At 49.8% G+C, this 25,015-nt stretch overlaps 1 pseudogene; it reads left to right on the top strand.

The window, feature by feature from the left end:
* The first annotated feature begins 10,565 nt into the window (after positions 1-10,565).
* LOC107534454 (protein smoothened pseudogene) lies at positions 10,566-12,964 on the top strand (annotated as a pseudogene).
* The last annotated feature ends 12,051 nt before the right edge of the window (positions 12,965-25,015 follow it).

Raw genomic sequence — 25,015 nt, 5'->3', positions numbered from 1 at the left:
CTCAGGATACCTGCGTCTCAGCCCTTTTCCAAACTCATCTCAGTTCAATAAGGCAACCTGTGAAAAATATAAATACCTCTTTTTTGTTTTTAAATTTTGACTACCCATTTACATTATTTGGAGGCTTATGCTAATGGAAAGTGATCTTCAAGTAGTTATAAGGCCAGGCCGGGCGTGGCTCAGCAGTTGAGCTTCAACCTAGGATCCAGGGGATCAGCGTTCAAATCCTGATCAGGTCACAGGTCCTGATTGCAGGCTCGATGCCCAGCAAGGGGGGCGTGCAGGACGCAGCCAATCAATGACTGTCTCATCTTTGATGTTCTATCTCTCTCCCTCTCCCTTCCTCTCTGTGAAATCAGTAAAGATATATTTTTTAAAAAAGCAATGATAAGGAATAGCTGAATCATGATCCTTCCAAGTTCAAAAGAAACGATGAACTCATCTCTCCTTGTTAACTTTCCCCTCTGTACTAAGGTCATCAGTGATCAGGATACTTATCAGACTTCTTTTCAGTCCTCAGACACAGGTGAGCTGTGGACAAACAGCTTTATGGAACCTCCCCCACCACTCTAGAAAGTGATACTGTGTCTTCAATTAGTTTATCTTGAGGACAGACAAAATATTTCTGCCACTTGATTTTTTAAAAATCTATAGTAAGTTGTCATTGAAGGATAAGAGAAGAAAACATGGTGCAGTGTTTAAATTCTTGGTTCTCTTAAGAGAACCCTGGAAAAAGGATGGCCTCCTCGCTCTTCAATGTTCTGGAAATGCCCTCCCCACAGGTTCCCAGAAGGAAGGATACAGGTGACAGTGAGGACCTTGCTTAGCTCCTCAATAGAGAACTGAGATCCACCCTGTGCTACTGGTGTCCAAGAGAAAGAAAAGTACCTTCTATGTGGTCATCAGAGGCAAATGAGCTACAGAGTCACAGCCATGGGGGGCTTAAAGACACTAGAGCTAATCCAGTCCAGCACCCAGTTCAACAAAATGAAGCTCCTTCGTGTGACCTAAACTCCTCCAGTGATGCCCCTTAGCTCTCAAAACCACTTAAAATATATTAAGCCAAATAGACGTCTTTCCAGCTAAATAAATGCCAAACTGCTGACAAGATTGTACAGAGTTCCTTTTCTCCCAACACCTGGTAGAGGCCTCCAGAAACTTGAGTAAGAGCCTGCTGCCCTTCTGCTCGAGGGAAGTCCGTTTGTTAAAGCCAGGGACAGTGAAACAAGGAAGAACTTCTCATAGAAGAAGCAACAGGAGAGAGGCTTGGTGCTGGCTGCTTTGGCTCTCTAGGAAAGAAGTGAGCCACAGCAGGCTCTGTGGCCTCACTGAGAAAAGTCACAGTGAGAGAAGTGGGCCTAGGTGGGGCTGCAGTTAGCTCACTGGAAAGTCAGAGAGAAGGCAGCCTTGGAAATAGGTTCAAGGAGTTAGCTTCAGAACAGGTGCCATTGCCCACTGCTCCCCTGTTTGACCTTTAGAGTTTAGAAGAAAGAGAGCAAAAGTATATATCCCCAAGAAAATGAGGGGTGTGGGAGTGCTCCAAGGAGAGCACAGGCCAGCTTCCTTATCTTAAGGGGTTTTATCTGTTTTCTAAGGGTGGGAAATTTTAGGGGAGATCTCAGGGGATCTCAATAGAATATTCATCAGCTTTCCAGGTGTCCTTTCAGGGGCATGGTTTCTCTTTATTAGTCGGCTCTAGGGGAGGAGATCGTTAGTCATCACAGCTGGTCCTGATGTCAGCGCTGGTCTTGCTCTGTTTGGTTTTGCTTTTTTTCTGGGCCTGGAGCTGAAATTCAACTGAGGACTAAGTGTCACCTCTGTTTTGGCCAAAACTCTGTCTCCATGGTCAAGAGACCCAAGGCGTCGTTTTTCCAACTATTTGGTTGGGTCAGAACTTCATTACCCTGAGGGCCCAATGATGAAGGTGGTGGTCAAGCAAGGGCTTCTGCTGGAGTCATATGGGGCTATTCCCTGCCCTTGTTCCCCCTTGAAGGCGTCTAAAGTCACATGACTAATGATAGGCCATGGGAGGAAAGATTGGAGATAGTGTCCTTTGTCTACTCATGTCTGTCTAACTTCTGACCACACCACCACTGAGGATTAAAACAGCAGCAGGTTGTTCAAATGGGCCTTGAGCCCCCAGTTCCCGAGTCCAAGTCCCAAAGCCAGGGAGAGAAGGAGAAGAAAACAGGTCTCCTGAGAACCAGACCTGCCAGATAGTCTCAGCAGAACTCATGGGAAGAGATGACTGTGGTCCTTAGGGTAAGGGGGAGGGGGAGAGGACAGGGGAGAGAGAGAGAGAGAGAGAGAGAGAGAGAGAGAGAGGGAGGGAGAAGATGCCCTGGTTTCACTTTCTCACAATAGGATACTAGCGGTGGACGGGAGGTGGGACCTAAGCCCAGCATTTTCTCTGCTAACCTAACCCAGCCTGATCTCTTTTTATTCAGAGGGGATAAAAAACTTACTTTCAAACTCTTTAGCCCCAAGTTTGCACCTCTTCATGTGAAAATTCATCTCTTTTGAGAACTGGAACTCCCAGAACTGGCCTCCAGCTTTGCAGCACTGAGTAGCTTGTGCTGCCCACCCTCTCCCTTCTCCCACACAGGCCCACCCTCTGCTTCAACCTGACCCCACCCACTCAGCTCACAAGGATGGAGGTGGAGGGCTTGTGTGACCCTGGATTTACCCTTAAAGTGGAGGAGATGGGGCCTCTCCCCAATGTGTGAGGGGCAACATTCTTTTCAGATGGTGGGGCTCCCTCCATCACTGGGGTTACAAACTCTCTAGTGGAGAAGCAGGGGCCAAAGGGTCAGGGTGCAAATTTCTTGGAGGATCATGTGAAGGGGCACACTCCAAAGACCAGGGCTGGGCCTCTCCATGTGCAGGTTTTATGCCATAACAGAGATGCTTCCCTTTCCAGGAGGAAGTTTGAAATCTTCCTTCCAGAACACTGGGTTCCCCTGGCACAAGTGGAGTTCTTCAAGAGTTGGAGGAGCCAGGTCCCCCTTTTGGGTCCTGGGTTTCATTCTCTAGCATGGAGTTTTCCTCTTTTGAGTGGGCATGAGGCAACCCCTCCTCTAGTCTTAGGGAGTATCACAGGTATTAAGACATATTTTTCTACAGAGTAGAGGGTGTGTGGTGGGGAACACGGCTAGAGAGCTTGATGTTTTCAAAGTATTTCTAGGTCCAGGTCTCTGGTGCCTGGGAGTGGGTGTGATGCCTCCATATCAAGGGGATTTCTTTTGTAGGGGGGATCCTCCACAACTTGGTTAAGAGTGGCCTCCCATTTGGGAAGGAGGTCTGCCAAAGTAAGCCAGGTGTTCTTTTTCCAGCCTGGGGTGGAAAGGTGTCCAGCAACACCCTTCTCTGTCCTGGTTTCCACAGTAGAGAAAGAGGTACACACACCAGCCTGGGGGTAAAGGAGTGGGCCTTCCCACCAAGGGTTTTTAAAAAATAAAAAATAAAAAGTGCAGAGGCTCCCCTGCAGCAAGGGCTATGTGGACCCCATCCTCAGACACAGTTTCCAGAGTAGCACAAATGCTGCTGCCTCCACAAAGGGAAGTTGGATCTAAAACTGAAATGCTGCTCCAATTTTAGTGCCTGCATCTCCCTCTAACACACCACAACAAAGCAAGGGGCCTCCAGTCAGATAAGGGGGTTTTCAAAAGTGCACTGGAAGCTTCTACCTCAGCCTGCCCTAGGGAATGAGCCTTCCTTGCTTTGTTGGAACACAGCACCCTAAAAGCGAGGCTCCTTCCCCTGCCTGGAAAGGGGGCCTCCTCGGCTATGGAGAAAACATCAAGATCAAGAGAAATGTCTTGCCTGGAAAAATTGGCAAAAGCTCCCATCTTCCCCTCTCTAAAGAGGCAATCCCAAGCCAGGCAGCCACCCCATCCCCAACCTCTGGAGCCTGACAGAGGATATCAAGTGGAAAACAAAGGGCTGGCCCATGAGGCCAGAGGACAGTGCAAGCACAGCTCTAGGTCCTCAGTGTTGATGAACCTGGGGTCAGGCTAGGCCCATGGGCATCCCCAGTCAGACTGAGCTAAGCAGTTTGGGGCCCAGTTAGTACTGGATGGGGACCCCTGGGGATGCCTGGTGGTAAAAGTTTTGCTTCCTGTTCTTTTTTCTCAGTCTGCAAAAGGTTCTCTCCAGACACCTCCTGTCCCTCCTCCCTCTGGTGGACCTACCAGAAAGGAAATTGACCAACAAGCAATCAGACAAAAGGTGAACTTCCTGAGCTGGGTCTGCCAGGGTTCTATGTCTCAGTGCAGAGATCCCCACTAAGCACAGCACACAAAGGCGGAAGGCACACACAAAACACACACACACATGCACACACGCACGTGTGTCTGCATTTTGTCCTGCAGGCAAGACCCGGGCAAGAATCTGAGCAGGCTGCACTCCTGAGACTTCACCTTCCTCCACTGGGGCTCCAGGATGATTGACCCCAGCCTGGGGACAGCCACCCTGGGGTGTGGATAAGGCTGTTCTCAGCGCAGCCTCAGACTCTGCGTCAGACTCCTTTAGCCCTGGGTATGTTTTCCACCTGCGTCTTGCTCTGTCTCAGATGCTCAGGCTCTCTCTCCCTGCCCCCATCTTTCTTTCTCTTGAGCACTGTCTCTTCATCTCCAGGTCTGTCAGTCTTTTGCTCTCCCTCTCTGTACGTATCTAAGGCAGCCCCATGCAGTCAGATGCTCCCGTCTGAAAGGGCTGACCACGACCCACACACAGTGGGCTCCACCCATCGTTCAGAGGAAATAACAGCTGTACACACCTGGCTTTTCCCTTTGCCTTTCCCACTTGATATTTTCCTACTAGGCCTGTCATAACAAATGAAATTAGGACCCAATTCTCCCCCTCTGCAGTGTGTGTGAAATGGGGCCTGAATAGGTCACATTCACCATTCAAACCCTCAGTAACCCTAAAACCCACAGCAGACACCAGCTTCTGGTGAAAGCAGACGTCTCGTTGCTGAGTCCCTTATGCCACACTGTTTGCTGGGACCCAGAGCCATTGATGGGCATAGGACATGAGCGAGATATGGTCTCTGCCCTGCAACTGCTTGGGAACTGAAGATCTCCGTGGCCACAACCACCAACTTCCAACTACAAAAAGAGTGTGGTTCACCATGGTGACCTGATGATTTGCTTTTTGTTTTTAATTGATTTTTAAAGAAAAAGGGAGCGGGAGAGAGAGGGAAACATGGATGTGAGATAGAAACATTCATCCATTGCCTTCCAAAGGCACCCTGACCACGGACAGAACCGAAAACCTGGGCATGTGCCTTCAATGGGAATTAAAAGAGCAACCTTTTGCTGTATGCGTTGCTGTAATGGGATGACCAACCAACAGAGACACGCCAGCCAAGGCTCATTCTGTTCGTAACCAGCACATGAAGCAACTCAGTTAAAAACAACAAAGAGCGAGTTTGCTCTGTCTTCTAGAACCACTGCTGTGGGTTGACGAGGATAAGAAGTCCTACTGGGATGAGCCTGGAGTTTACGAGGAGGAGAGAGGAGGATACTGCCAATGTTCACATGCCTGCCCACACTGTGACAGCCCCGAGGGAGCAGCCATGGTGTCCAGTGCAGGAGAAAACACCCCCACAGGCATATGTCCCTGGCCCTTCTGTGCCCTTGCAAAAGTAGAATCCAAGAGACAATGGGTGTTTAGAAAAATAAATTATATTTTTAGAAGTGAGAAACCCTCTGCCAAAGAAATGTAAAACTAGTTCTTAATTATACAGATCTACATGTACAGGTGCACACACACATGCAGGCACCCCTGTATTCACTGCCAGCCTGCCTCCTTCTCCTGCTCCTTCTTCTTCAGCACACACACCATTTGGTGTTTAGAACCTTCTTTAACCCTCAACATTCCTCTGGCTGACTCCACTGTGTCTTATGATCTCAGAGAACCATGACCTTCTCTGGCAGCCCCATGTGGAGTTAGATTTCCTCTGATGGCTCAGGATAGGATGCGTAGTCACTGTGATGCACAGTTATTATGGTCGGCTGCTCTGCCAAGACAGAGGCTGGGTTTTTCATCTCTGAGTCCACGGTGTCTGTCTTAGTGCTTGTTTCAATTTAATTTCCAGTAAAAATGGGTGTGAGAGTCTAGGTCCTTGAGCTGCCACTTGCTGGTCTATGGACAAATAGCTTGTGATCATCAATGGTCAAAGTGACATCCAAATCTTCAGGAATCCTCTCAACAGCTGATCAGGTAGAGGTCACTTTGCAGGCCCAGAATTGTGAGTCACTTGTGAAATGAAGATATTTGCACCCAACTTGGTTTCCACAGGAGACCAGGTTACTCCCATCATAATAGTCATCTCCAGGAGACTTGAGTCATCTTCAGCCTCATGCAGTCACATCTGCTTCACAGTGGCTGAGAAGATAAAGGGATGCATATGGGAAATTGCCTTGGGTTTGTCTCTTAGGGGTGGGCTCTTGAGGATGTCTCTTTAAGGTGAGTCCCTGGTGATGAGAGCCTGTATGTGAGTACCTGGGGGTAGGCTCCTGAGAGTGAATGAGGGTAAGCTTCTGGTTTCCCAAATGCAGTAGGGCTCCCTATCACCCATGTCTGGACCACACGTTCTACTGGGCTGACTCCTAAGTCTCTAACGCCCTCCTGAGGATTTCCCCTAAGTAACCAAAGTGACTATGGTGTTCCTGGTGGTTGCACATGGAATAGAGCATTTGAAAGGAAGTGTCGACAACCCTCAGTGCTTTGAGGACTGAACAGGAGCCCTGGGTGAGGAGGCAAAGGTAGTGTGTGTTTTGGCCAGAGCTGCTCTGTGGCTGAAAACGTAGGGAGGCCATGTGTAGAAAGAACTGGAAATGCAGGTGGAAAAAGGCAACTCAAAGGGTTTGTTTTGTTTTCTGAGAAGGAGAGGGGCGAGGAAGACATGGTGATCACAGGACAGGCTCTTATTTGTGTTGTGTTTAGGTGACAGATTGGAGCGTGTGGAAGCACACGGGCTGTGTGAAGGGGAGTCTGCTGACACAGGGACCTGAGCCAGGAGGAAACAGGATGCAGACCTAGGAAAAGCCTCACATGGAACACAGTAAGTGGTTGGGTGGCAGGTTCCCATGGAAGGGGGCAAATGTGGGGGAGCAGAGCTGCTACCTGATGTGTGGAGTGCGCACTGGCCTGGGGTTGAGGCCACCACATGAGCCATCCCACCATCCCTGTCACACACCCAGTGTGAAGAGGGACCACACTTCTGCATCTGTGAGCGTCCCCTATATCCAGGGGACCTGGCCAGTACTGGAGTCAACTCTCCCCCCAGTGATGCAGCTTCAAGTAGCAGAGGTGCCCCAGGCTTCCAGTCAGGAGCTCCACAGCCAGCTCATAGCAAGACAGGCATTTGGGCAGCTGTTTGAGGTGAACAAATCCAACAGTTCCAATGGGGTCCCTGTGCTGATAATCAGAGCCTTTTGGAGCTTCTTTCCAGGATCCTGAAGTCTGGGGGGATCCCTGACAGATCTGGGCTCAACCACCTCTGCTCTGGGACCTGTATCCCTTCCCCAGCTTCTCTGCGAGCATCCAGACTTGACTGTTGATGGCAGGGCAGGACAAGAGCCTCACGCAGGATTCAGTGTCATGCCCACTGCCTGGGTTGGGCACTGTCCATGCCTGCCTCGCCACTGAACGTGAGGTGCCAGATTAATGCAACCCCACTTTAGGTCATTGTGTTTTCACAAATGTCCTAGGCCCTCAGGACACAAAGGCTCGTAGCCTGTGGCCTGAGCTGGCAGCACCTTTGGACGTGTGGGTGTGCTCTGCCCCTGCCACAGAAGCATCCGGGAAACAGGAGGTGCACAGAGATAACAGATGTTGCAGATGGAGAGCTTGTGCTTGAGTCTTGCTGCCTGGGTTTCTCCTGTTCCTATTTCCTTACCTGACATAAGCGAAATTCTGAGAAGTCCCTGGGGAATAAGGGGTGCTTGTCTATTCACCAGGGTCATACTGAGACCAGATTCCACCTATTTGGGATAACAGTTGTGGGTCCAACCCATTTCTTGCTACAGGGCAGGGTGCAAAGGTACACATGAACACTGTCCCTCATTCCTCAAGATGCAAGGCCATGCCAAGCCCAGTCCCCCTGGTTCTCATGGCCTGGGAGTCTCTGGAGGTGACTGGATGCCTTCATTTTGAAGACTATTTGAGCTTATTATAAATAACACACAATCACAAGGGTGCTACAAGTTGTGACACAGGGATGGTCTCAAGCTTCTGGGATCACACTACCAAGGCTTCCTAGCCGAGCCTACAAAGACAGAGAACTGGGTCGGTTGCGCCTCAGACCCAACAATGTGCAGCACCGGCATGTGCCCAGGAAACTTGCTCAGAGGCAGACTCGCCCACATGGTGTAGAGAGTCCTCCTATTGCAAAGTCATTTCCCACAGTGAAGGAAAATCAGCCATTGTCATCAACTTACAAATATTTAAAACATTCTTAGGGTGGTTAGTTTATACTTCTGCTTGGCTGGGCTATGACTAGGGAAGGTGATTATTGGGCCAGGCCATGATCAGGTGTGTCTATGTTCAAAAGTGACTACACCCAGCATGCCATGGTCAGGAGGGTCCATGCTCAGGTCATTCATGCTCACGATGTTCCACACTCAGGGTGTCCATGTTCAGTAGGGTTCTTTCAAACGATTTCTGCTTTTTGAATGAATCCATTCTCAAAACAGTCCATGCTCAAGAGGGCCTATGCTTGGATGGGGGTTCTATGGTTGGGGGAACATAGCTGGATCCAAAGTCAGGCCTACTGTGCTCAGAAAGTACATATTCAGGCTTTCATCTTGATCAATAAGGTACATGTTTCAGTAGCACTAAGATCAGGGTAGTTTATAATCAAAGAGTGCATGACCAGCAGGGTCTCCAAATAAAGGTTCCATGCACAGGATGGTACAGGTACAGAAATTAAACAAAATCTGGGGGTGGGTACATGCTCAGGATAAGCTATGATCACTAAATTGATTATTGGGGCATTCCATAATCACAAGTGTCTGCACACCTCATTGATTCCAAGCATATAAATGATTATGCTCTGTGATAACATTTTCAGGAGGGTCCATGCTCAGGAGATTCATGATCAGTATGTTTCACACTCAGAGAGTCCATTCTCAGTGTGGTGAATTCTCAGAAGGGAGTTTCTCTCACAGTGGTCCTACCTCAGTGAAATTTATGCTCAGTGGTGTTGATGATAGGGGCAGAGTGGGGACATACACAGTTGGAACCATACCCAGAAGATCTTTCCTCAGGAGAGTGGATATTCAGGGTATTAAATATAACCAGGAGGCATATGCTCAAATGGTGCTATGTTCAAGAGGGATTAAAATTGAAGCATATCATGTTCAGTAGGCTCCATGAAGAACTTTTTGATTCTCAGGCCGGTACATGTACAGTGGTAAAACAATCAAGTGAGTATTTCCTCCAAAGTGGCTAAGATTAGAAAAGTTGATTTTTAGTGCAGTCTGTGATCAGATGCATCCATGCTTATTGAGTTGCTGTTTAGCACTCATTATGACCGGGATTCCATGTTCAGGAGTGTATAATCATTGGGCCATTGGGTTTAGGATGTTACACACTCATGGGTCCATGCTCAGATTTTTTTCTCAGAAGTGTTCTGTTATAGAAGGGCATTCATACACAGAAAGGTCTAGAATACTGCAGGTTCATGCTCATAAGAGGGGGTCTATGGTCTGAAGGTATGTACTTAGCTAGGTCTATACTCAGGCCTCCCATGCTCAGAAATGTACATGTTCAGATATAACACGTGATCAATGGTATACATGATGAAGAGGGGCTCAGACCTTGGTAGTTTATATTAAGAGAAATCTTGATTAGAAGGCCCCAAACTTAGGGCACCCATGCTCAGGAAGGTACATGTACAGCTGTTACAAAAGATCACAGTTACATTCTCAAGATGAACTAGGAACAAGGAAATTATTATGGAATTCCATCAAAAAGCATGTTGAGCTTCCTAGGTATGTGCTTAGAAATGACCTTGCTAAATGGCATTCAGACAACTGAGTCGCTATCCAGCAAAATAAATACAAAGGTTGCATCCATATCTCACACTGAACATAAAAATTAATTCCAAGGCTGCGGCAAGCTCCCGCTATGGTGGAGGGTGGGCCCCCGGCTGGGCCGGGGGTGGCGCCCGGGCCCTAGTCCAGCACCTCCGGCTGCGCCTGACCTCCATCGGGGGCTGGAGGTGGTTTTCAATGGTGGTAGAGGGGATGGGGCTGGAGATTGGGGGCCCAGGGGGCTCTCGGGGCTGAAGACCACTTGGGTTGCCAGGGAAGGGGTAGGGAGCCCTGCATCCCCGCCTCGGCCTCCGCTGCCCAACATGGGCCCCAGGCTCCAAAGTTTTCGAAGTTGGGCGCCGGGCCCGCGGCGCAGGGAGCATCCGAGGAGCCCGGCACTGGACTCGCGGGGGCGCAGGTAGCCTGAGTCGCCTCCGCGGCCCCAAGGGTTTCACGCGTGCCCTGGGGGCTCCGGGGAGAGGGTGGGGGCTCAGGGCTTCTGCTGAGTTGTCGGGTTTGGCCATGGCCGCTGCTCGCCTCGCACGGGGCCGGAGCTCTTGCTTCTGGGGCTGCTGCTGCTGCTGGGGGGCCTGGGCCTGGGGATGACCTTGAGCGGGAAGGAGGGCGCCTGGGCCGCGGAGCGCGGGCGGCAGCGCCCGGAGGGGCGCCGGGGGGACCGGCCCTCCGCCACCGCTGAGCCACTGCGCCGGGCGGCCCCTGCGAGCAGCTGCGCTACAGCGTGTGCCGGGCTCGGCGCTGCCCTGCGAGGCCGCCTCCGCGCCGCTGGCCGGGGACTCGGACTCCCAGGAGGAGGCGCACAGCAAGCTCCTGCTCTGGTCCGGCCTTCCCAACGCCCCTCATTGCTGGGCAGTGATCCAGCCCCTGCTGTGTGCTGTGTACATGCCCAAGTGTGAGAACGACCGAGTGGAGCTGCCCAGCCGCACCCCCTGCCAAGCCACCCGAGGACCCTGCCATCGTGGAGAGAGCGCGGGGCTGGCCTGACTTCCTGCGCTGCACCCCCCACCACTCCCTGAGGGTTGCCCGAATGAGGTGCAGAACATCAGTAGTTCGGGCCAGTGTGAGGCTCCTTTGGTTCGGACTCACAACCCCAAGAGCTGGTATGAGGACGTGGAGGGCTGGGGGATCCAGTGCCAGACCCGCTCTTCACCGAGGCGGAGCACCAGGACATGCTCAGCTACATCGCGGCCTTTGGGGCCGTCACAGGCCTCTGCACACTCTGCACCCTGGCCACTTTCCTGGCTAACTGGCGGAATTTGAATCGCTACCCTGCAGTCATTCACTTCTACATCAATGCGTGTTTCTTTGTGGGCAGCATTGGCTGGCTGGCCCAGTTCATGGACGGTGCCCACCGGGAGATTGTCTGCCGTGCAGATGGCACCATGAGGCTTGGGAAGCCCACTTCCAATGAGAACCTGTCCTGCGTCATCTTTGTCATTGAGTACTATGCCCTGATGGCTGGCATCATCTGGTTTGTGGTCCTCACCTATGCCTGGCACACCTCCTTCAAGACCCTGGGCACCACCTACCAGCCTCTCTCTGGCAAGACCTCCTACTTACACCTGCTCACGTGGTCACTCCCTTTTGTCCTTACTGTGGCAATCCTTGCTGTGGCTCAGGTGGATGGGGACTCCATGAGCGGCATGTTTTGTGGGCTACAAGAACTACGGATAGCGTGCTGGCTTCATGCTGGCCCCAGTTGGCCTGGTGCTCATTGTGGGAGGCTACTTTCTCATCCGAGGAGTCATGACTTTGTTCTCCATCAAGAGCGACCACCCCGGGCTACTGAGCGAGAAGGCTGCCAAGAAAATCAATTAGACCATGCTGCGCCTAGGCATTTTTGGCTTCCTGGCCTTTGGCTTTGTGCTCATCACCTTCAGCTGCCACTTCTATGACTTCTTCAACCAGGCTGAGTGGGAGCGCAGCTTCCGGGACTACGTGCTGTGCCAGGCCAATGTAACCATCGGGCTGCCCACCAAGAAGCCCATCCCTGACTGTGAGATCAAAAATTGCCCTAGCCTCTTGGTGGAGAAAATCAACCTGTTTGCCATGTTTGGAACCGGCATTGCCATGAACACCTGGGTCTGGACCAAGGCCACGCTGCTCATCTGGAGACACACCTGGTGCAGGTTAACTGCACAGAGTGATGATGAGCCCAAACGCATCAAGAAGAGCAAGATGATTGCCAAGGCTTTGTCCAAGCGGCGCAAGCTGCTGCAGAACCCAGGCCAGGAGCTCTCCTTCAGCATGCACACCGTCTCCCATGATGGGCCTGGGGTGGGTTTGGCCTTTGACCTCAATGAGCCCTCCACTGATGTGTCCTCTGCCTGGGCTCAGCATGTCACCAAGATGGTGGCTTGGGGAGGAGCCATACTGCCCCAGGATCTGTCTGTCACCCCTGTGGCAACTCCAGTGCCCCCAGGGGAAAAGCCAACCTATGGCTGGTTGAGGCCGAGATCTCCCCAGAGCTGGAAAAGAGCCTGGGCGGTAAAAAGAAGCGGAGGAAGAGGAAAAAGGAGGTGTGTCAGCTGGTGCCACCTGCTGAGCTTCACCACCCCGTCCCTGTATCTACCGCAAGCACCAGTACTGTTCCTCGACTGCCACAGTTGCCCAGACAGAAATGCCTGGTGGCCACAGGCACCTGGGGAACTGGGGAATCCTGCCGACAGAGAGCCTGGACCCTGGTCTCCAATACCTTCTGCCCAGAGCCCAGTCCCCTGCAGGATCCGTTTCTGCCTGACACCCCAGCCCCCATGGCCTGGGCCCAGGGCCGCAGGCAGGGACTGGGGCCCATTCATTCCCTCACCAACCTGATGGAGGCGGAGCTCATGGATGCAGACTCAGACTTCTAAGCCAAGAGAGCAGGACCTGGGACAGTAAGCAAACAAACAAAAACACATTCTGAGGCTTGTCTTCCTCCCTGAGAGTGCTTCCCCAGGATCTCATCTTCTGGAGAACCTGAGAGCCCAGTGTCCTCCCAGGATGGTTCTATGTGTCTGGCTTATGCCAGAACTATTGGAAAGAGCCTTGACAAATTCATGGGTGGGCCTCACCCAGAGAACAGCCCTGAGCTCCAGGGCCCTGTTTCTGCCCCACCAGCTGGAGTCTGGCTGGCAGCCCCAGTCTGCAACAAGGTTATGGGGCATGCAGAGTTTCTGGTAATGGTGAAGGTAAGAGTGACAGTACCCGGAACGGGCTTTGGTGGCCAGGGAGGTAGCCAAACCTATGTCTGGCAGATGAGGGCTGGCTGCCCTTTTCTGTACTAACTGGTGCCAGGAAAGGGCACCCTCACACCAAAAGTGTTTATTGTAGCATTAGCCCTTTGTCTAAGTGGGAACAGGGCTCCCTTATCCCTCTTCCAGGTGGTTGTGAGGCTAGGAGTGCCTACTCTTAGAGGGGCTATAATCTCTTTTTACTGATGTCCAGCTGGCCCCACCCCAGGCCAGTAACCCAGCCCATGTTCTCCTGCACTCTCCTACCCTTTCTCATTTCAGTTCAAACAGGCCAACCTCTTCCTGTTTCCTGTTTGTTGATTAGGAACCAGAACTGCAGTCTCTCCATCTCACCTCCACTCCTGTTGCTGGACTCCATCTCCAAGAAAGAGATTGGTTCAGCTATAGAGCCTGGCATGCTATAGAAGCAGTGAGTGGTGGGGAGTCTTTGGGTCTCCGAGACACATTGTCTCTTCCTGTATCCATCCAGTGGGGAATGGATCCTCTGACTTGACGGGCTACCGTGGGAAGCTACTGGAGCTTCTGGCAGGAAGGAAAGCTTCCTTCAACTTCCACAACTGGTGGGTGAAGAGATTTCTGACCTCTTAGAGGCCTCCTCCATGTCCCCAAGGCCCCAGTTTCAAGAACCAGGCAGCAGGAAGTCTTAGGAGCTGGCTGGGTTCCAGATCAAGGATAGGGATGGGGAGAAGAAATATAAACAGTAAATAAAAGGTTTTTGTATAAAAAAAAAAGTTAATTCCAAGTAAGTCAATTATTTATATGTTGAATATAAAATAATAAAAGTACTAACAGAAATCATGAGCAAATTCCTTTACAAGTTTGTAGTCAAAGGAAGACCCTTCTAATTCTAACTGAACACCCCAATGCAGTAAAAAGATTTACAGATTAAACTACATAACAGTAAAACTTATGCATGAAAAACCTGCCATCAGCATATTTATAAATCAAGATAGACAATAAGAAAAATACACCTTTCACATCCAATTACAACTGTAATATATCAAGAGCTCCTAGAATTCAATGAACAAGACAAAGATCAGCAACCCAATAAGTAATGGGCAAAACACTTTAAGTAGATACTCCAGTGAAAAGAAAATACAGAAAGATGCTCAACCATATTAACACAAAACCTATTCAATTAGCAGAAGTCAAAATTTGTATAATAGTTATAAGACAGGAGATAGATGCATTTTTATACATTAGGTGATTGCCTTTTATAACCCATTTGAAAAATAACTTGGAAACAGCTATAAAATTACAAAGGCACAGATCTTTGGAGCAATTTTACTTCTAGGAATTGATTCTAAATATATGTGCAAAATGAATTATATCAAAGCTTTTAGGACAGAATTGCTGTTATAACAAAAGACTTGAAACAACTTCAGTGTCCATCAATAGAACACATCTGAAATCCTATGCAGCTTTAAAACACAGAAAAATCCTCCATTCACTACTGTGAGAGAGCATCCAATATATACCATTAAGCAAAGAGCCAGGTGGAGGACAGTTATATAATATGCTACTGCTTGTGTAAAAAACAGAGAGAACGTGAGCATGCACATTAATATTTGTTCACATATACACGTGGAAACTAAGGGTACACTAGAAACTAATCACAGCCCCCATCCTTCACATATAAAGAGCTCCAAAAAAGTCAATAAAATAGAAAAATGACTGGGGCTTTCTGTTTTTGTTTTTTCTTAGCCCATGTGAAGTGTTACCTATTCAACAATTTAAATTTAAAAATGAAGTTTTAGAGGGTAAAATTCTATTTTGTATTTAGACATGTTCTTACTTTTGGGTCCCAAATAATGAATATTATCATTTTCCAACTAAACAAACTGCCACTGATTTCATTGATGAGTTATTTTAGCACTATGGGTAGAAAATTTAACATACATATTATGTGGTTTGTATTTACTACCAAATGAAGGCAACTCAAACACTACAAAGTGTATATCCTTACAGTGTGATTCTGTTTTCTATCTTACTGATAAGGACTTGGCAAGAGCACTTTACTAGCTAGTTCCTTGGAACCCAGTGTCTGATCATAACCTGCAGAACCTAAAGCAAGCTTATCAATCTTCCCTGTGACAGCACAAGCCCGCTTCAGCAGGAGAATAGTAGCTGTGCCATCTCCTGTCCTTATCTTAGAGGTGCCAGCCCAGCTCTGGTTCTGAGAGTGTGGGGACCAACAGACACCTGAGTGTGTGGAATCTGACAAACCAGCCCTCCTACTGTGGAAAGGTGGGGGACTGTAGATTTCTCTTCGGTGGGAGAGTTTGCATCCCCCACCTGCTGTACTTTTCTGTCCCTTTGGCCCTCACAGAGCTGCTCTAACCCAGACGTGAGCAACCAGCCCACTCCTTTCCTGGAGCCAGAGTGTGGCCAGCCAATGAGAGATCAGAGCTATCCACAAAACAGCAGGTTTGGGGAAGTTGTGTTACTCCAAGTAATTTTGAAGCTCAAAACCCTGCAGTGCTGACCAGGGCCACCCCTGGCCTGGCCACCCTCTGCCTCATAAATATGCACTTGAATGATGCTACTCAGAAGGCATCTCAATGACACACAGTGGCTGAAGGGGCCTGGGGATCAGTCAGCCCCACGGAGGCAGGAGGTAATGAGAGTGAGGTGGATGGGCTGGTCCCACAGCAACACCTTCCCTGCTCTGACAGTAAGCTAAGTACACAGGACAACAGTCCTCCTTACCTGGCTCCAAAGGCACCCTCAGTTCTCAGATCCAAGAAGAGGCAGCTCTTCCTCTGAGGCACCCATGATACCTCCCTGTGGCTGGACTAAAGGTGATGCATTGGTGACATCACAAATCAAATATTGTGAACCAAAGATACTGTGACATGTGATCCTTCACAGCAATGGGTCCAGATAGTCCCTCAACAGAGATGACAGTTTATTTGATCCCTAACATTTCTGAACTGAATGCCCCATCTTGAGTCAAAATTGGACCCACACACCTAGTATGACTCTATTTCCATTTAAAATGTGATCATGATCAATGGAACTGTGAGGGTGAGAAGCTAAAGTGTGTCACCCCTTCAGAAAATGGGAAAGAAAGGGTCAGGCACTGTGCACAGTTTATTCTGTAGGGAGGACTGTGAGCTTCAAGACAAAAGTCATAGTTTGAGTCAAGAGCAGACAAACTCTTCTAAAGCAACACAGAAATGAGGGCAGACTAGGCTGTGTGGAGACTGGAGGCCTCACATTTGGGGTGAGCAGGGTTGTGTGGGAACAAAAGGATATGTCTGATAACCTGACAAATACAAACACATCACAACATCCAAAAACAATGCTTTAAATTAACTGCCTGCCACTCCTCAAACATCCCTTGTCCCATACTTTCTGGACTTTGTGTTCTCTCCTCTCCACGTGACCATTTTCCTGCATCATTTTCTATGATGAGACTAGAACATACCTCAGCCTTTCCTCCATGTTCCTATAGACTTGTGTGAACCTGGAACAGCTCAGAATGGGTTCATGCAGCTTCATATCCTGTTACTGGTCAAAATTTTTAACTCATCCTTGAAGGCATTTGTACCCCAGGAGCAGTGCTGTAACAGGACAGCACCCCATGTCTGTGCCCCAAGCAGGACCTGAAGTGTCCTTGCCCAATGCTCTGCCCTTGGATCCCCAAGTGTCCACGCCTGCTGTGGCCACCCACCAGAAAGCGTGGTGATTGATGGAAGGTGCTGTCAGGACAAAGTGGTCCCACCAGGGCTCTGCTGGACACCCACAGGCATGAGTGCTGATGCTGAAGCTGCAGGCTTCCCTGGGATTGTGTGAGATTCAGGAGGTGGGGAAGCAGCAGAGGAAGGCAGGCAGGCAGCAGGAGGAGCCCCAGGAAGATCGGTACCTGGGAGCTTATGGAGAAGCTGGTAAATGAGACTCATCTCTCAAGTGCACAGAGGCACATGGAGACACTGGGGGAGGCCCGAGTGCATCAGCAGAGTGAGGGATCCAATTCCAGTTACTGGGGAGAGAAGTGAGGAGGAAGAGGGCACGTGGAAGGAGGAGAAGGAAGCAGAGGCACCTGGACAGTGCAGGCACAGGAAGAGGCCTGTTATTTGACCCTCTGCTTCACCTAGGACAACGACTATGGCTGTAAATGAGAAAGAAATAAGAGATCATGGAAGAAGCAATGGCAAAGGCTGCGTCCAGCAGAAAACCAGGACCAAGCAGCCTGGTCTGTATTATTTTGGGAGCATCCCAGGTCTTCTAAGAGGTCAGGGACACAGAAACACTACATGTGCCTGGGACAGAGTCAAGCTCACATTACATGGCAATCCTAACTCATGCAGGCCCATAGAAACTGGCTGCTCTTTCCCTGACTCCCTCCTTTGCTCAGCTGCCCCTCCCCCAGGTCACCCCCACTGGTCTAAAGGTTCTCACCCAGTTGGCTCACATCCCTCGGTTCCTGAGAACACCTGCCTGTAACTTTCATGGAAGGCGAGCACTGTCTTGCTAACACCACAGGGAGGGGTTGGCGAGGGCAGTGATCTCCAGCATCCCTGTCTCTGTCCTGTTCACTGTATAGCTCTCCTGTTGTTCATGATGCAGGAGTTGTTCCCACGCACCCTGAGCTTTTTCAAGCCATCAGGGCATCCGGGTGGAGGTTTAAGAGTCTGCCTGTGGAGAAAACTGCAGGACCAGAGCACAGGGCTCAGCCAGGACTGTGGCTGGGCTAATGGTTCTAATTGTCATTAGTGATGGTTTCTCCATTTGTGAAAACAGCAGTGTCAAAGCTTTAAAACTTTTAAGATATTCTTGAGTGTTTTAAGTTAAAACTAACTGACGTGGGGGACCATCCTGTCCCAGTTTCAGAAGTCTGGATGGGATACAGATGCAGAGCTCTGCTGTGGTGGGGAATCCATCACCACCAGTTCAAACCACTAAGAGTGGATTTGGCCCCTGCCCAGCTGTGGTATGGACAGCGCCACAGGGGGAAGGGAAAATGCCATCAATTTAATAGCCCTCAATGTGGTAATTCTCTCCCACAGCTCCCAACTTCAAATGATGTGTCCATTGTCGGCTTCTCTGCAGAGGACACGAAAAAATGACCCAGATACCAGCATTTGTCCTGGGGAAAGCAGTGGGACCAGGACGGGAAGCAGCACCTTGCAGCAAGAGGGCCTGGCGAGGCCTCAGGAGAAGGCTCCCTCCTGAAACTCCTCTTCCTTCCAGAACATGTCTCCTTGGGGACTGTCCTCTCCCCCTCCCGGTTTTTCTGAACTTGGGTCCCCCAGGCAAGTGCTGGCGTCCATCTCTGTAGGGACTTGTGTTCTTGGAAAGCTCAGAATCTCACAGGCTCCAGGATTCTCTTTTCTCTGCACCTCTCCCGTGGAGAACCCCTTCTAACTGCTGTCACTTTTCCTGAGCCGTCGTCAGAGGGAGGACAGGACCCTCGGTGCAGGAGCCCCAATGGCTCTGCCCTCGTGACTTCCGGTCTTCAGGCGCCTCCGCCCTCGCCCCGCCCTCCCCGTCCCCGAGCTGTACTCCAGGGACTGGCGCTGTGGCGGGAGCTGTGGGAGCCCAGGGCGAGTGGATGATGTGCGCGTGGGAGAGGATTGGGGGGGACACAGACATGGGGATGCGGCAGGAAAGCTCCCGGGAGCCAGGCGCTCAGCACCCGAGGGCGCCTCAGAGGGAGCAGACCCCCAGCAGCTCGGCGAGGAGGCAGTGAGTGCGCAGGCGCGGGCTGGGGTTCCCGGCCTGGCCTGTGGTGGGGGCGGGGCGATCCCGGGCCAATCAGAAGCCCGGGCTCCAGCTGGGGACTCCGGAAGGCCCGCCCTCAGCTCTCCCACGTGATTTTATTAACCAGGGACCCGCTGCAACTTCAATTTAAAGGGAAAAAAGAAACTGCAGCTCCTCCGGGAGACCTCAGACCTCAGAGCGCTCAGCCCGCAGGTTTCCTGAGCCCCTGAGCGGTCTGTGCTCTTCACAGAAACAGTTTTGTTCCCTTGGTGCCGCCCGCGAGCCGGAGGCGATGCTGCTGGGCCCAGGGGTGCGCTGCTGGGAGAGAGACCAGCTGAGGAGCCGGGAGGACAGGGAGCCGGTCCCGGTGCAAACACAGCAGCAGGCTCAGCGTGTGAGTAACATTCGGGGGAAAGAGGTTCCTGGAGGGTGTTGGGTTCATTAACTTACTGTCTGAAACTGAGGGAGAGTGTCCATCAGTGTCCCTGGGGCGCAACGCCAGGGTTTCTGCGTGACTGTCTTCTGAAAACCATTGTTGTAACCAAGACTCCATCTTTTATTGACACTTTAACAAAAAAGTAGTTTTTCCCACAGATACAAAACTGTGTAGTGACAGAGCTGAGACTGGACGCTGTGTTTTGGTCCAGTTGCCTGGAAGGGTTTCTTCTCACACCCACTGAAAGGGGAAACAACGTGCAAAACACTAATTTTGAAGATGCCATAACATTTCAAAGAAGAGACTCCTGAGAAAAAGTCCTGGCAGCAGGGTCTAATGAAAGCTCTGCGGTGTCTGCATTTTATAGAGGAAAGAACAAGCGAAGGGAGTAGAACAGGCCAAGTTTACACAACAGGGAAAGGGCAGAGCAGGGCTAGAGCTGGGACACTGGCCGTACCTCTTGGCAATAAGACTGGGTGCCAGGTAGGCCACCTGCAGGTAATGAAAACTTCTGTAGTATTTTGAGGCAGACAAAGGTGCTTTTTCTCAACTTACTGCCTACTAAATATCTGAAGTGGCCATGAAAAATTAAGCCTGAGGGTTGTGCTGACCCTCGAGAGAAAGAGGCCCTGGAAACTTGGACTCCCTGTATTTAGATTGCTCAGGCAGGCTGTGAGCACACAGCAGGTGACAATTACTGGTGCCACACTTGTCTCTTCCCTTTCCCTGCACAAAACTGCCATTCATCTCTGTTGTCTGAAGGACAAAGCTCGGCTCCTTGGTTTGACCGTCCTGGCTGCTCTCTTTAATGCCCAAGAGAGATTAAGGCACAAATGCCTCATCTCCCAGGGTCCTGACCTGACAGGGATAGGAAGGCATCGCTTTCTCCTGGAATCCCAGCTCTTCTGGATCTGAACTGTCCATGTGCCCTCCTGGCTGGGAAGCAGGGCTGTATTGTAAGTGCAGTCCATTTTACTATAGTTGACATTTCTTTCTTAAAACAGCTGCATTCTGCCCACTGCCTGCCCCGCAGAAGTGGGGAGTGTGCATCCCCCCCAGCTCAGCCCCAGCGCCTCACTGTCACAGGGCTCTGCACCTCCCTCCTGAGCACCTGAGCACCGGTTCCAGGCAGGGGAAGGAAAGGGGAAGTGACTGGGTGTCCTGTTACTTAGAACTCAGAGCAACAGAAAGATTTCCTGGGAAACTGAGTGAAAGCTAAATATTCTTGGGAAAGGCATAAGTGAGTCATGTTTACAACATCTGGAGAACTATTCCATGAATCCCAACAATGCACAGGTTCTTCAGGGCAAAGGAAACAAGTATCTGTGTCTTCAGGGGGAGGGGGGAGGTAGGGGCATGCTCATAGCGGGCACTCCTAGGTGTGGCTCTGGGCAGGGTGTGGCTGTGAAGTGTGTCTGCTGTGCCCCTTTACTTACTGACTTTCCTGGCTGTCTCAGCAAGCCTGGGAACCATTTTGAGCTAATAAATGAGCCCAATTCAGTCTTTCCATTTAAAACTAAGTCAAGCTTGGCTTTATGCTTTTCCAAGAGCATTTGGATTTTAAAAGGTAATTATTAGAGAGAACATGCTTAATTCAAAGGAATGGACTCATAAAGGTGGCATTTCTGGCCACAGTGAGGCAAGTGTGTGTGGCAGCCTCAGCCAGCCCCCTCCTCCCACAGGTTGTATGTCTGGTCTCAGATCAAAGGCTGTGGACAGGGCAGCTCTAAACCCCCTCTTTCTCTCTTCTGCTCTCGTGCTTTGTAAAGTAGTTAAACAGTCTCACTGTGATGTCTCAACAGACAACAGGTAGGAAGTGAGGTTTTCAGAGACCAAAACCTAGGGAAAGCCCATAGATGTCGCCGTTTTATCTTGTTTCTCTTGATCAGCAGGAGTCCTGTGCTTCTTAAATGCACCCTTTCCCTGGAAGGAATGGGGCCTTTGGCCTCAGAGGCTGAGGAGCAAACCTTCTTTCTCTGAGTTCGGCAGACTGTTCATTTCCAGATTTTTCACAGGAAGTGGGTGCAAGCTGTCCATGCTTCCTTAATTTTAAACAAGCTTGGCCCCTGCTGAATTGCAGTCCCCGACCTGTGTCCCTCTGAACTGCTGTGTACTGGGATGTGGGGCCCCTCGTGCCTCTGGTCTTGGCCAAGGCTGCTTTCTCTGTGGGACACCAGTCCTTCCTGCTCCCCTGAAAAACTCTTAATTGTCCCTTAGGACAGGGCTCAAAGTATGGTCCACAGACCAGCACTGGCCTATGACAGTCAGCGCTGGTTTGTGACAAGATAAGGAGCTTGTGTCAGAACCTAAACTGACTGATTCACTGAGCACGCCATCCAGTTCAGTTCTCTCACTTCCTTAGCAAGACGGCCTTGCTGTGGGAGGAGCGTGTCCTTGATTTACCTGCTCACATGTTCCCTTTCCCACCCCAGGCTGGCTCTTTGGGGAGATCTACCTCGGTACAGGACTTATCCCTCCTCCTCTGGGCATCCCCAGCTCCCCACATCCACCGCATCTCTCCCTACCCACCAGTGTCCAGACACCAAGCCCACTGTGGTTCATGTCTCGGGCCTGATATATATGGGTGCCTAGGAAATAGGTGCTGAATTAGTAAATGGATGATATTTCCCTTATATTCAACACTCACCATTCCTTTTGTATAGTTAGCACCTTGGGTGAGATTTATTTACATTTCTGCAGCTTTGGGAATTTGACTCTTCGTCTTCATAATATCTTAAGTCCTAACTAGGATTTCAGAAATAGAATAGATTTAGTCTTTCAGATAAAATACCCTTTCCACAAATATCACACAGGAAATGGGAACAGGTGAAGTCATGCTCTCTTCACGTGACCCACCCAGTTACTACCATTGCCCAAGGTCGTAAATAATGCAGCTCGAGTGTGAACAGGGTGTTAGGTCTCAGTCCCCGCGCTTGGCTCCCAGCTCTGCCTGTCTCTGCTCTGGAAGCTTCTTGGAGTCCAGGTTGTGTCTTCACCCACTGAGTGATCTCTGGCTCTGAGCTGCGTGGAGGGAGTGGAGCATGGGGCTCACCTTCCCCTCATGCTCCCTGGACACTCCTGTTCCTTATTGAAGAGTAAGTGTCCTTCCACAGTCTCTGGAGCCCTGGGGGCCACAAGAGGCGGGTGTACTGCCACTGGCTGGCAGCTGCAGTGGTACGTGCTGTGCTTGATTTCCCTCCTTTGTCATCATAAGCTTTCTTTCTTTTAAACAGGTCACCAAGGATCCCAAGTTTGAGAATGGTCATATATCCATCACCTACCAAATCAATGTATCTCCACCAAAAATAAAGTAGGTGAGAGTAATAGCCCCTACCCCCCAAAATATAGCGTAAAGAAGATCTAGTGAATCAAATTCTGAGCCTCTGCCTTTGGCACAAATCTCTCTGCTCATTTCTTTCCCCATGCATGTATATTTGCCCCAATATTGTGTGTGTGTGTTTAAATGTTTTGTTTTGTTTTGTTTTGTTTTGTTTTGTTTTGTTTTGTTTTGTTTTGTTTTGTTTTGTTTTAGAAAGAGAGGAAGGGAGAGGGAGAGAGAAAGAGAGAAGCATCTATGTGAGAGAAATACCAATTGGCTGCCTCCATGCATCCCAACCAGGGGCATGTGTGCTGACTTAGACTTGCACTGGTGACCGCTTGGTGCATGGGACAACGCTCAACCACTGAGCAGCACCAGCCAGGGCTGTGTGTGTGTGTGTGTTAATATTCCAGGTGCAGCTGTGAACATTTTTAAAGTTGACTTTCCCTGTTCCTAATCCTGACTGACACCTGTACATTGGAAACTAAAATTATCAGAAGAAACCTTTAGATGGGAACCCCGGGGAGGTAGGCATGGCCTGGTGGGATTTGACTCTGGTTACACAACAAAGTCAATAGACTTATTTTCTCTCCCCTGAGAACACAGCTTTCCTCTGGAACCAGTCCACCAGCCAGTAGGACTCAGATTAAAGACACTGAGGTGGCTCAGGTGTTACAGCCTCTCATTGGCTGGCCAGGAAGGCCTCACCAGCACCAGTCACCCAGATCTGACATTTACAGAGTGCTTTCAAAAGGTATAAAGTACTTTTGTTTCCATTATCGGTTTTGATCCTTCAACACAACTCATACTTTAATTGTGAAGGTGAAAAATTTGAGACTCAGAGATTTCAGATATTTGGTCCCGAAACACAGAGAAAGTGGCAAATCAGGACTCCACGCCTCATGTTTTGACCCAGTTCAGTGTCTTCTCCCAACCCTTTTGCCTCCAAAAGCTCCAGTGAACTGGAAAGGAGGAAATGCTGGGCTTATAATTGGTGATCACCACACGGTTTCTTTCCTTGACCAGTCAGGATAGATTGAGGGAAACTGGCCCCCCAGTCTGCAAGGGTAGGTGGGATCCATTACACTGTACTGGTGGGACCTGATGGCCTTCAACACACTTGTTGGTGGCCTTTCACATGGCCACAGCCAATTCTGCCAGTGGCCATCAGCTCTCTGGGGCAGGTTGGGGCACCTGTACTGGGTACAGCCACGTCCACAGCAGCACTTTCCGTGGAGCCTTCCTTTTCCTCCAACACCCAAGCTGATGAAATGTGACACAGTTTTTTCCAACCATCATGTGCCTCCAGGAACAAGATGCATTTAATGGTTTGGGTATTGATGGAAGTACCAAAAGTAGACAATTACATTGAGAGACTCTGAATGTTCATTTATAAATGATATCCCTTTGCTATAGTTTCCTACAGATATCAGTATTTGCAGCTGAAATCATCTTAGAATTAAAAGAACAGATCCTGAGATGTCCATTAGCCTCATCAGTTGGAGGTAATTATTTCACTGGAGCTAAAGTGCAAGCTGGAAGACGCTAGGTTTTCAATGTGGAAAAAAATGACTGGAACAGTTGAGTGAAAATTACATGTGATCTCACAGAACTTGGTTGTGAAGGTTTCAGTGAAAAGGAAACATAATTATAATTAACATCTAAAATTGCCTACCATTGTGCTCGCCCAAGCTATACTGATGTGTGCCTGAATACCTGAAAGCTGAATTTTTAATGATGCAGTTACTGAAAATGGATTAAGATAAAACCTTTTGTCTCCCCTTTGTATTTAGATTCCTCAGACCTCAATCCTAATGATGCCATTGTAATTAACCTAGTTACTAAGAACACAAAGGAACAAAGGGAAGGCCAGACATTATAGACGTGCTCCCTGCAATATGTGTCCTGTCAGTCACACCCAGGAACAGGTCATTGGCCAGAATGGGTGTGGCCACTCAAGCTCAAGAAGACCTGGGATATTAGTCCATTGCATGGGGGGGTCCACATGGCCTCTAACCCTGTTGCATTCCTATGTGGTGACAGCAGGATCAATGATAAAGCAAAGGAAGCCAGAGCTGGGACTGGATGTTCCACTGTGCCTTTCAACCAGGGTCCCCCATGGAATTCACGGCAGCTGTTACAAGAGGAAGACGGTCCCTCTGTCTTGACATGGAAGGCCATTCGTGGAAGACCAGTGACCACATTCAGCATGTTTAGAGGTTCCTTATTACTTAATATGTTCACAATAGTCTCGCATTAT

The sequence above is a fragment of the Miniopterus natalensis genome, chromosome 22 (assembly GCF_054644295.1).
Source record: "Miniopterus natalensis isolate mMinNat1 chromosome 22, mMinNat1.hap1, whole genome shotgun sequence".
In the NCBI taxonomy this organism is placed as follows: domain Eukaryota; kingdom Metazoa; phylum Chordata; class Mammalia; order Chiroptera; family Miniopteridae; genus Miniopterus; species Miniopterus natalensis.
The sequence above is the reverse complement of the archived record's forward strand: the minus strand, read 5'-3'. Positions and strand labels throughout refer to the sequence as shown.